At 45.0% G+C, this 12,697-nt stretch overlaps 1 protein-coding gene across 3 annotated transcripts in view; it reads right to left on the bottom strand.

The window, feature by feature from the left end:
* FARP1 (FERM, ARH/RhoGEF and pleckstrin domain protein 1) overlaps positions 1-1,411 on the bottom strand; it is a 285,713-nt gene extending 284,302 nt beyond the window's left edge. Inside the window, exon 1 of one of the 3 annotated variants that reach the window (XM_058548404.1) lies at positions 1,333-1,411. The gene's annotated coding sequence lies outside the window, so the exon portion shown is untranslated. Of the gene's footprint in view, positions 1-236; positions 597-1,332 lie in introns of those variants that run through there. The other 2 variants (XM_058548406.1, XM_058548403.1) reach the window with 2 other exon arrangements.
* Between the last annotated feature and the right edge of the window lie 11,286 nt (positions 1,412-12,697).

Here is a 12,697-nt window from a genome sequence, read left to right as displayed (position 1 = left end):
CGGAGCCCGGAGGCCCCCGAGCTCCTATTGTTGCCGGGACTGCCCCGGGCCCGGCCGGCGCCTCTCCCGCCTTAGTAAGGGAAGCCCGATCCCGCCCGCCTCCTCCGGGCAGGACCCCGAGGGCCACGCACCCACCTCCACCGGCGCCCCCGGTGGGTCGGCTCGGGGAGCCCGGACTCGCACAAGTTGCCGCCCGCCCGCCCCGCCGCGGTCATTGTTCGCCGCGCGCCTCCTACCTCCACGGCGCCGGCGGCTCCGGCTCCCACTCCCGGCCTCCGGGCTCAGCAGCTCCGAGCCCCCGGCAGCCGAGGGTGCGGCGGCTCCGGGCTGCGCGTGCGGCGCGGGCTCTCGGCTATTAATACCCGTGGGCGGCGGCGGCGGCGGCGCGGACGCGCGAGCGGGGCTGGCGGCGGCCGGCCGAGGTCCGAGCCATCAAAGGTGGCGCTGGGCGGAGGGGAGGGCGGAGCAGGCGGGGTGGGTGGGGAGCGGGCTCAGGGTCGCCATGGCCGCCTGGACGCCGGGCCGAGCGCTACTCGCACGGGGAGGAGCGGCGCAAACCGGGCGGTGGCCGCGTCCACGCCCCGCGCCCCAGCCGAGCGCCCGCAGCCCTGCGCCCGCGCCGGACCGGCCGCCTCCGAGGCCGGCGAGCGGGAAGTGAAGGCAATCGTGCCCCTCCCCGGGCCTGGGCCGGCCCCTCGGCGGGGGGAGCCTGGGCACCGCGCAGCCTGAGCCGCGGGGACAGCGGGAGAGCCACAGCCCCCTCCAGCGTCCGGGCCTGCGACCTGCGCGCTGGTGCGCCCCGCCCCGCTCCACCCTGGGGGCAGGTGCGCCGAGGGGCAGCCCGCACGGAGCGCCCCTCCCCGACCCGGGCGAGCCCACCTCCGATCCGTGCCTTACTTGGTCCTACGGCCAAAGCCAGTCTCTCCGCGCTGCGCCACCGAACCGAGCGCAGGAAGCGCTGGGGAGTGCGCTGCGCCACCAGGGACACGCCGATCCTGCTGCTGCGGTTGAAAGCGATATAAGGAGAGCGAGAGACGAGCGCACGGGCGAAACCAGGAGCAGCTGGAGGGCGATCGGTGGCGCAGACTCTGCAGGTCGCTTGTTGAAGTCATACAGAGGATGCCCCTCCGTGTGCCGACCCAGGACTTTAAAATGTCCCGCGGGGAGCGGCGCTTTGCAGGGACGCACGAGCACCCCCTTTCCCGGGCCACATGCGCGGGCTTCCGGCACCAACCTAGGCTGCGAGGGCCTTAATCCCGGAGGGATAGTTGGCCCCTTCCCCCGCCACGGCCCAGCGTCCTCCACCCCGGCGAAGCCCAGAACAGTCCCCACCTCCACTCGCCCCGTTCCGGGGACCGGAGCGGTGCCTCGCGGGGGAAAGGAGTGGAACAGGTTAGGAGCTGGTCTGCAGATTCTTGTTCGTCCTCGGGGTTTCCAGAACTCGATGGAGGAGGGAGCAAGACTCAGGACCGAGGTGGCAGGGACCTAAGGTGGGGACAGTCACTGTCCCCACCCTCCAGCTGGGAGTGGCGCTTTACCGTCTCCATCCTCCCCTTCCTGAGCCCCTGGTCTCCCCTTTCTTCTCGTGCCTGTAGACCTCTGCGCGGGGAGGGGAAAAGGACCGGCGGCAGCAGGTTAGAACCGAAAGCGACCCTCGGCTAGATCGGAGGCTAATGGGCACCCGCCCCTGAAGGCGCTGGCCCCAGAGCCCTGGTCATTTTGCGCCCAAACTTAACCACTAGGCCACTGTGGCTGGCCCTGAGACACTGACCTCAGGCCGGGAGGGCAGGTTTCATGGGCGAGGCCTCCACAAGTGAACTCAGAGAGGAGCAGGGCAGGGACTCCTTGCGAAGTGTGGGCTGACACTCGGGCAGGTGCATTAGAAGTACGGGGCTTCTTGTGGGCAGCTAGTGTGAGTAGCTTCTGGAGAGCAGCAAAGAGACACATTGTGAATATGAGGTACTAATCTGTATTTTTTCTTAACGCCTGCATATTTGGTGAAGGTGAAGGGAAAGAGGGCCATATAGACCTCAGACCTAAGAAGAAACAGTAGATGGGTAGTTTGTGGTTGAAGAGAAGAAACCGTAGGTTGGAGGCTTGGCTCTGCTCTCACCAGCTGTATGGCTCTAGCCAAGCTGTAGATCAGAGGTTTTAGGCTAGTGATTCTCTGAGTGTGATTCTCAGACCTGCCCCAGCAGCACCTGGAAAGATAAGAAGTAAATTCTTGGGGTCCACCCTAGACCTACCTTATCAGGTTCTCCACCTTACTTAGTGCATCAGAATCGCTTGGAGGCCTAATTCAAATCAATTGCCAGGCCCCATCTCCAGAGTTTCCGATTCAGTAGGTCTGCACTGAGGCTTGAGCATTTGCATTTCAGGTAGCACTGGGCCCACACGTTGAGAACCACTGTGTTAGGGTAATGAGTCTCAGAGTTGTAGAATCACCTAAGATTAAAAAAAACTCCACACTCAGACTTCACCCCAGCCAAATATATCAAGATTTCTGAGGTTGGGACCCAGGCATCAGTATTTTTAAAGTTCTGTAGGTGATTCCAATGCGTGGCCAGGTTTGAGAACAATTGTTGTAGACAGAGCTTTTTAAATTATAAAGTAGTATATGAATCATGCGAGGATCTGGTTAAAATACAGATTCTCGTTTAGTAAGTTTGAGACACAATATTTCTTTCTTTCTTTTTTTTTTTTTTTTTGCTGAGGAAGGTTCACCCTGAGCTAACACCTGCTGCCAATCTTTCTCTATTTTGTATGTAAGCCGCTGCCACAGTATGGCCATTGACAGAGGAGTGGTGTAGGTCTGCGCCTGGGACCGACCCAGGCCACCGAAGCGGAGCACACCAAACTTAACCACTAGGCCACTGTGGCTGGCCCTGAGACACTATATTTTTAACAAGCTCTCAGGTGCTCTGTTTTTGCTAGTCCAGGGACTCTGCTATGCCATATCTCACAACTAAAAACAAAAGAATTGTAGAAATCACATAAAATTAGAAAAATGACATTTACCTAGTCACCCTCTCTGGAAGACAAACATTGTCCACACGCTATAGTGTTTCTTCCATCTTCTTTCTATGTCTGGAATAAGGTTTGTGTTGTTTTGCTCTTAGCACACGTATGGTCATAATACATAACCTCTGATGCTGTTTTGTCTTGATATTACCAGCATTTCTGAGGGAAGGCGACTTTAAAGGAGGCGATCTGAGAGGGTTTGCAGGCGGAGGGTGGGAGCCTGTGGAGAGAGAGTTAATACAGAAGAGAGAAGAGGGCAGGCTTGGGGGCTCCCGCCAGGAGAGGCTGGAGATCCCCTGATTCCTTCTCGCTCTCCCGAACATTCTGTGCTAGGTACCTAATCTCACTGAAAGCACTTTTTAGATTCCTCCACCTGAAAAGCCACCTGGCCCGGAAAATCCGCCACCTGGACAATCAACCCCCCAAAAATTGAGGTATTTCCGTGTCATTTTGTGTCATTTATGCCTCACTTGCAGATTATAAAGATTTATAATTACCTAGGTCCCCTTTTTAGCCCATGCTGTGGGGTTATTTAGAAATCTTTCTGAATTCAGTAGTTATGCTGTTCTTAAATTTCCTTTTACTAACTTTAACTGTTTTTATTACAATCAATGTGTGTGCAGGGTAAATTAAGAAATGATCAAGCAGTGAGCAGGGTATGAAGTGGGGCTCACAAGGGACCCCTCCCTGCATCCCCAATCCCTCTTCTCAGAGATCATTTTCCCAACAGTTTTTGCAGTCATCCAGAAATTTTCTAAACTTGTACAAAAGTGTGAGTGTGTAAATCTTTTCCACTAAAGCGATCATGTGTCACAGTGAAATGAAACTTCTCATTCCGTAGTTACCACCCCCCCACACACACACACACACAACACTTCCCACCCTCACCTTTCTGGGTCCTGGCGGTGTGGGTTAGGGCAGCACTCTCTCTGGACGTGAGAATATGCACTGTGGGTAACGTGAGGTCCTACTCGAAAACCCAAGGCGAGGAGGAGCGGATGTGCCCGCAGCACTTGTGGTGGCAGCTCTGAGTGGCTCCTGGTACTCACGGTCCGTGTAATCCCCTCGCCACTCACTGCTAGTGGATAGAATACAGAAGCGCAAGGTGGTGTCACTTCCATGATTAGCTTACAAGAGACCGTGACTTCCACCTTGCCGGCACTCTCTTGCCTCTCACTTGCTTTGATGAAGCAAGGGCCACGTTGGGAGATGTCCCCGGGAGGCCCCAGGTGGCAAGGAACTGAGGAAGCTTGTGAGGAAATGAGGCCTGGCTCCCACAGCCCTTGAGGCACTGAATCTGGGACAACCTCGGGAGTGATCTAGGAAGGGGATCCCTCCCATTCAAGTCTTGAAATGGCTGCAGCATTGGGAGAAACCCAGAGCTAGAGGGCCCAGGGAAGCCACGCCTAGATTCTTGACCATAGAATGTGTGAGATGATAAATGTCTTTGTTCTAAGCCACTACGTTTTGGAGTGATTTGTTGTAGGGCAACAGATAACTAAGAAACACGGCACAAGGTGGTAGGAGTAGCAGAATTAGAAGAGGAAAGTTCAAAGTTAAGTCAACAGGAAGAATATGAATCTCTCTGTAGAGTAAGTAAGAAATAAAGTCTCAGGATTTATTATGGAGCCCTACTCTTTCTGGGGCCCTACCACCCGTGGGGCCAGAGTTACCACATTCTCCTACCTGCTCCCTTTTACTGGAACCAGCAGATACTGAGTTGCAGAGGAAGCAATTGACAACAAGTGGATACATGAGGTTGCAGAATTTACAGGACACAAGAAGGGTTCTAGAGAGGAGGACTTAATTCTTTTGCAGAGAAAATTCCAGATCTAGGAATGGAAGGGGCAGCAATAGTGGTGATAGAAACCAGATAGGGAAAAGGTTAAGTGGGGAGCGGGGAGGGGGAAGGTAGAGAATAGGAATCAAGGGATTGTCCATCTAGGACACCTTACATTCAAAAGATGGTTGCATATTAAAGTTTGGTAGATATTGCAAAATTACCCTCCAAAGACACTGCGGTAATTTATTTTTCCACTGTGGCGGTTTTAAAACATGGCTACAAATTCTTTGACACTCCTGTCATTAAGAGGCAAAATCTCTGTCTGCCCCCCTTGAATCTGGGCAAGCTTGGGACTTAGTCAATAGGGTAGAGGGGAAGTGATGTGTGTGGCTCTGTCAGAAAAAGCCACGCCGTTTCTAGTTTATTCTCTGCATACACCTGCTCTTGGAGCCCTGAGCTGCCATGCAAGAAATCCCAACAATCCTTGGACCACCATAATCAAGAGGCCACATAGTAGTACTCCAGGTGACAGTCCTAGGTGAGCCCATCTGTCACCATCTCAGCCCAGGTCCCAGGAAGTGAGTAAAGAAGCTGTCTTCGAGTGGCTTTTCCAGCCCACGCTGTCCCTATTTCAGCCATTCTAGCGACCCCCAAGTTTTTGGGTCATGCCAGCTAAGAACATCTTGAAGCAGAGAAGAGCCATCCCTCCTCTTGTACCCTTTCCAAAGTCCTGACCCACAAAATCTATGATAAAATGGTGATCTTATGCCATCAAACTTTGCATGGCCTGCTATGAAGCGATAGATAACCAGAACTCCCACTCTCCATGCTTGAGAGTGCTTGCTCCCTACACCTTAGCCCACTCTGGGTACTGCAAACTTTTAAAATTTGTCAATCTTACAGGTGACATGGAATCTCGTTATTTTTTAATTATCCATTGACATTTCTTTCTCCGTGAACTGACTTTTATATCTTTTGCTCTTTTTGCCATTGGGTTGTTTGTCGTTTTCTTATTGATTCATAATATGGTCATATGTTAAGGAAATTAGCCCTTTGCTGTCATGGAGGGAATGTTTTTCCTGTTTTGACTTTGTTTATGGTCCTCTTTTTTGCAGCCAGAAGTTCTTAATTTTTATATTGTCAGATTTATCAATGTTTGCTTTTATGATTTCAAGTTTTTGTGTCTTGCTTGGAAAGGTCTTCTCATTCAAGGTTTTTTAAAAAAGTCACCACATTTTCACTCTTTAAGTTTTGTCTTTATGTTATATAATTGATCTATATAGTATTTATTTCAGCATAAGAAATGAGACATGGATCCAACTTTCCTTTTTTCCGAATGGCATTTTGAAATGCCAATTTTGTCATGTAGGAGAGTTCACATTCTTCTCCACTGATCTGCCTGTTCTTGTTCTAGTACCAAAATGTTTGTGTGTATAACTTCATAATATATTTTACTATCTGATAGAACTTATATCCCATAATTATTGTTAATTTCAAAGTTTTCCTGGCTATTCTTACATGTTTGTTTTTCCAGATGAATTTTAGTATCATTTTGTCAAGTTCTAAAAATACTCATGTTGCAGTTTTGATTAGAATCACTTTGAAATTTTAACCCTAAACTTCAACTCCTTCTAGAGTTTCTTCTTTTTTATTTATAATACATAGTAATAATAGGTAAAACATAGCTATTAGTACCTTAGTGAATATTAATTCGTTTAACTGACAACATCGACCCTATGAAGTAGGAATTGTACTACTATACCCATTTTACAGATGAGGAAACTGAGGCACAGAGAGGCTAAGTAACTTACCCAAGGTCATACAGCTAGTAAATGGTGGAGAAGGGCTTCAAACTCAGGTAGTCAGGCTTCGGAGGCTATGCTCTTAGCCAGTATGCTGTGTTGTGGCTTTATATTCATAAATCTAGGACAGCTGAGACAAATACTAAAAACATACTTCTTTTAGGATAGAAAATAGAATAGGATAAAAAGCAAGAATTATTGGTCTTTTTTTTTGCAATTCCCTTTCAGAAAGAGAAATTTAGGAGGAAACCAGAGGAAGGTCATAGACTGCAATCATTTTGAATCTGGCCTGTGATCTTGCCTTTTGATTCTCAGAGAATGAAATGATACATAAGGGGAAGGTATATCATTGTTGATGGTTACTTGAAGCATTTTCACTGTTCAATAATCTCTTTGGGCTATTGATCTCACGTATGATGGCCCTTGCAAAATCACTCTAATGCTTAGAAATCTGTAGGGCTTCCAAATGCTTTGGCATAATTATCCCCTTCTTTAAATTGGACCTACACACATTTTAAGGCAAAAATAAAGAAAAATGTTTTCTTCCCCCAACAATTGCTATTGAAGATCCATAAATTTAATGCATGCTAAAGGAGCGTCAAAGAATAAGTTAGAGAAGAAATCACCTACTTGCTCCTCCCCTAACTGACAGGGTGAGGGACAGCCAGTCAACATGGACACCTGCATCACCAGGCTTTACTCTTCCCTCCACAGAGCTAAGGGCAATCAGTCCTCTTAAAGCCCAAATTAGCACCAACTCTGTGGGGAAGATCTTTTTGATCGACTGAGCCTTAGCAGCTTCTGTATCCTCCTGCATGGGATCAAGGCTGCTTAAATACAGCTCTTAATCCTGGAAGAGAAAGCAAATCCTAAATAGAACCACACCTTTTTCCTAAGCAGTAGGATGTTTTTCCAGCAAGAAGAGCGCTGTTCTTTAGCTCGTTAATAAAGAGGATGAAGGTGGACAGATGGAGCAATAAACCAGTACCTGGTGGAATTATTCCTTTTTATCCTTTTCATACAGATTGAGAATCCTAGTGAAAAGGAGGAAATAAAGGCATATCATTTATGAAATAATTTCTATCCTTTAACAAACGAAAATCCCGATTATACATTCAAACATAACCTAAAGAAGTGTGCAAAGCCTAATCACACATTTTCTCTATTTCTGATTTAACTATGCATGAGGAGCAGCCAAGAGAAATGGACTTAAATGACACTAATCTAAAGTCAATTAAGTTCTTACAGTTAGTAGTTATACAATAGCAAAAGAATAATAATAATGAGATAAAATTTTCCTTTCCTAGAAATCCTTAAAAATAGAGTAGATTTGTATATTATCAGTGGTTCTTCAGGACTGCTCCATAAATCAAGATAGTAAAACTTTAAAAAATGGGCAAAAGATTTGAATAGACACTTCACAAAAGAAGATAATATGAATAGCCCAGTGGTTAAAGAGTTTATTATGAGTCTGGGAAACATAAATTAAAGCCACAATGAGACACATTACATACCCACTAGAATTGCCAAAATTTAAAAGACTCCTGAGCCAGTCCTGATGGCCTAGTGGTTAAAGTTTGGCGCTCTCACCACTTTGGTGGCCCAGGTTCATTTCCCGATCACAGAAACACCATCCATACCACCTGTCTGTCAGTAGCCATGCTGTGATGGCAGCTCACATAGAAGAACTAGAAGGACTTACAACTAGTTATACAACTAAGCACTGGGGATTTGAGGAGAAAAAAAAGAAGAGGAAGATTGGCAACAGATGTAGTTCAGGGCAAATCCTTCCCTGCAAAAAACAAAAGACTACCAACATCAAAGTTTGATGAGGATGTGCAACAACTGAAACTCATACAATGCTGATGAAAATGTAAAAGGGTACAACCACTTTGGGAAAAAGTCTGGAAGTTTCTTATAAAGTTAAACATACACTCACTGTAAGACTAAGTAATTCCACTCCTATGTATTTACCCAAGAAAAACAAAAGCATATGTCCACAAAAAGACTTGTCCAAAAATGTTCGTAGCAGCTTTATTCATAAAACTCTAGATGCCCATCAACAGGAGAATGGAAAAGTAAGCTGTGGCATATTCATACACAACGGACTTATCACTCAACAATAAAAAGGAATAAACTATTGATACATGCAACAATATAGGTGAATCTCAGAAGCATTTTGCTGATTGAAAGGAACTTCCCACACAAAAAAGTACGTATTGTACTTTTCTATTTGTATGACGTTTTATGATAGGCAAACCAAATACAGGGAGAAAAACTCAGAGTGGAGGTTGTCTTTGAAGGGCAGAGGGTGGAGACTGGCTGGGAAGGAACATGAGAGAATGTTCTGGTGTGACTGTAATGTACTTATCTTGACAGAGGTTTGGGTTATACTGATGAATTTATCAAAACTTAGTGAATATACACTTAAGATTTGTGCATTCAATCATATGTAAACATTACCTCAAAAGAAATGAAATGAAACAAATACTGAATTCTGGTTAATGATATACATGCTGAAGTATTTAGGAGGAAGAATACTGATGCCATTTACTTTGAAATAGATTTAAAAATAATGTCAATTGATGGATGGCTAGTGGGAGAGGTATGTGATAAAGGAAGGAGAATAAAGTGGTAATGGTTGAATCTTGGTGGTGGCTAGAACCATGTTCACTATAAAATTCTTCCAACTGTGTTGTATGTTTGATATTTTCATAATAAGATGATGAATTCCACTCCTGGTATATGCCTAAAAGAAAGGAAAACATATGTCCACACAAAAACTTATGCATGAATGTTCATGAGCATGATACATCATAGCCAAAAAGTGGAAACAACCCGAATACCCATCAGATGAAGAATGGATAAACAAAATTTGGTATATCTGTACAATGGAATATTATTTGGCAATAGAAAGAAATGAAATACTAATCCATGCTGCAACATCAATGAACCTTGAAAACATTATGGTCAGTGAAAGAAACCAGTTACAAAAGACCACATATTATTTGATTCCACTTATATGAGAGATCCAGAATAGGCAAATCTACAGAGACAGAAAGTAGATGAGATGTTGCCTTGGGCTGGGGGTGTTGGGAAATGGGGACTGACTGTTAATGGGTATGGGATTTCTTTTTGGGGTGATAAAAATGTTCTAGAATTGATCGCGGAGATGACTGTGAAACTGTGAATATATTAAAAGCCATTGGATTGTACACTTTAAGTCAGTGAATTGTATGGTATATGAATTATAACTCAATAAAGCTGTTATAAAAAATAAAGTATTGAAAAAAATTGTTAGGATCAGCCCTATTATCATATGATTAATTGCCCTATGAACTGCAGATCTCTCCCTCTGGATGAAGAGGAGACATCCTTCTCATATATTCTAATATGTATATTTAATACAAATTTTCTAATAAGGAATTTCTAAGTTCACAAAACATATGAACCTGGTATTAATCTTTGATTTGTCCAACTGATTCTAACTGGAGAACTCTAATATTCTAGCAGATGTTTTTTGTTGTTTTTTGGGGGAGGGGGTTGTCTTTTTTGTGTGTGTGTTTTAATAATTCCTAGTTACAACTGTCTCAGACAGGGAGTAAGCAATGTCTGACCACTCTCTGGTCACCCCAGGTACCTGTGAAGTGCCAGAGGGACAGAGAGACACAGAGAATGAGAGTGCCCATGAAACAAGGAAGTTATTATTGATGATGGCCACTGGTTCTCAAACTTGGTGCATATGGTAATCACCTGGGGAGCTTTAAAAAGAAAACGGATGCCTGGGTCCTCCTCTTTCCCCCGCCAGAGATCCAGCTGTAATGGGTCTGGGGTGCAGTCTGGGCATTAGGATTTTTTATAGCTCCCCAGGAGACTGTCACGTGCAGCAGGTCGAGAACCTCAGGCCTAGGACAATATCCTGAGCTCCGGGAGAGCCGGGCTGGAGCGGAGGCTCAGCTCAGAGCCTAAATCCAAATGGTGGGATCTCACCCCTGCCTAGGTGGCCCCAAAATAGAAGAACCTCAGCAAGGGCAAGTGCGTGCAGCTAGAGAGAACACAGCAGAGTGTGACATCATCCTCCTCTTTTCATTTTTCAAAAGAGAGTACATTACATGATTCCAAATCAAACTCTATGAAACGAGGTGTTTCATGAAAAGCTTTCCTCTTATCCCGTTCCCCCATTGCTCAATTCTTATCCCATCTCCCACCCCCAAAGAGGGCACCAGTACCAATGGCTTCTTCTTTATCTTTCTAGAGAATTCAAGCCAATCCAGATGTATGTTCTTTTTTTCCTCCCTTTTTTTTCAACAGAGAAGGTAGGACTTTATGCTATTTTTTCCTGGGAAAATCTTGGAAATAATTTCATATCAATACTTAAAGAGCTTCCTCACTCTTTTACATCTGCATGGTATTCCAGTATAAGGATGCACCAGAATTTATTTTAGGGTGACTTGTTGATGGGCATTTAAATTGTTTCCTAGTACTATACCCAATGCTCCCATGAGTAACCCCGTCTGCCATTTTGAACATGCATGAATATAACCATAGGATAAATTCCTAGGAGCAGGACTGCTGGCTCAAAAGAGCATGGATTTATAATTTTGATGGACATTGTAAAGTTGTTCTCCGTGGGGTGGTTGAAATTTACACTTAGACCAGCAACCAACGAGAGTTCCTGCTTCCACACTGCCTCACCACAGAGTGGATTGTCACACTTTTAAGCTTTCTGCCAGTTTGATAGGTTAAAAAAATGATAACTCAGTACATTTTGGTTTGCTGGTCTTTATTGCTTGTCAACTTGTATGTTTTTTCCTATGTTTAAGATCCTTTTGTAGTTCCTCTCCTATCATTGTTCACTCATATCCTTGGTGGCTCACCTGCAGCATAGAAGAAAGATAGGCTCTCCTCAGGGCATATGGTTTCACCTACTGTCCACATGCTCCAATAATTTAGCAATTCTTCTGGGAGGAACAAGGTGGTTGGAGAGGTGGAGAAGTGGAAGCCCTCCATCCTTGACCAAAGGGACTCACACTGTTTACATGCCTGAGGGGTCACTATACACTGTCATCTATTCATTCCTATAACATTAATTTAATGCCTACTATATGCAAAGCATATCCTATGGATGAAAGATGAAAGAATGGAGGAATTAAGACGTACAGCTCAAAATTACATTTTAATGGTAGAAGTCTTTCCACCAATATCCCTCTATGTTTCTTTTTTATGGTTATTCATATGCAATTATAGCATTATTAGCCATAATTAAACTACCGTTTCATACTTTTCACATTTTCCTTGCATTAAGCTACTCCAAACTGAGCTAATCATCCAAAATTTGAAATTATGCTTCTAGCTATGGAAGCTTTACACTTTTAGCATTTTTTCTACCACCTAAAAGTACAAAATTTCTGATTTACACATTACTATTTTCCCAAAGCCTTTTCTTACTTGAGAACTTTATGTGTGTCTATTCTCTGATTTAGTTTGGTTTCTTTGGGTGTAAATTAGAAGACCTCATAAGGACTTTCCAATGGCATCTAGTCAGTCCCCCAGGCTCTTTGCTAGACAGAGGTGATCCATCTTTCTTATTTTAAAGCATTTCCGAGGAAAGATCTTTCATTCTTTCAATAATTCTCCTATCCCAGTGTTTATGATCTAGTCATCTGAATAACTTTCCAACACCTATTGCTCAAAATGATCTCATTGACCATCATAACGTAATTTCATGCTGATTACTCCTAAATTTTTCTTCAGTTCTCACAAATCAGTCATCAAAACAGATTCACACTGTAATTAACTTATGACTTTGATTTTTCTCCATTATGGAATGAACAGACTTTCATTTTTTCCCATGGTGGAAACAACTCTATATTTGTTTCCAAATTCAGGCATGCAAAAATTGTCATTTAAATCAATTTCTATTCCAAACTTCATCCCACCAGGCAGAAAGAAACTCAATCCCAGTCACTGGGGGCCATACCTCACCCCCTCCCTGCACCTCTTGAAGGATAGTAGAGTCCCAGCAGCTCAGGTAGCGTCAAGGTTTGGGAGACCCTCTGGGGACCACATCACCGTCCTGGGCTACCTGTCG

Source organism: Diceros bicornis, chromosome 9 (assembly GCF_020826845.1).
Source record: "Diceros bicornis minor isolate mBicDic1 chromosome 9, mDicBic1.mat.cur, whole genome shotgun sequence".
NCBI classification, from domain to species: Eukaryota; Metazoa; Chordata; class Mammalia; order Perissodactyla; family Rhinocerotidae; genus Diceros; species Diceros bicornis.
This window is presented reverse-complemented; position numbering and strand designations above follow the sequence as displayed.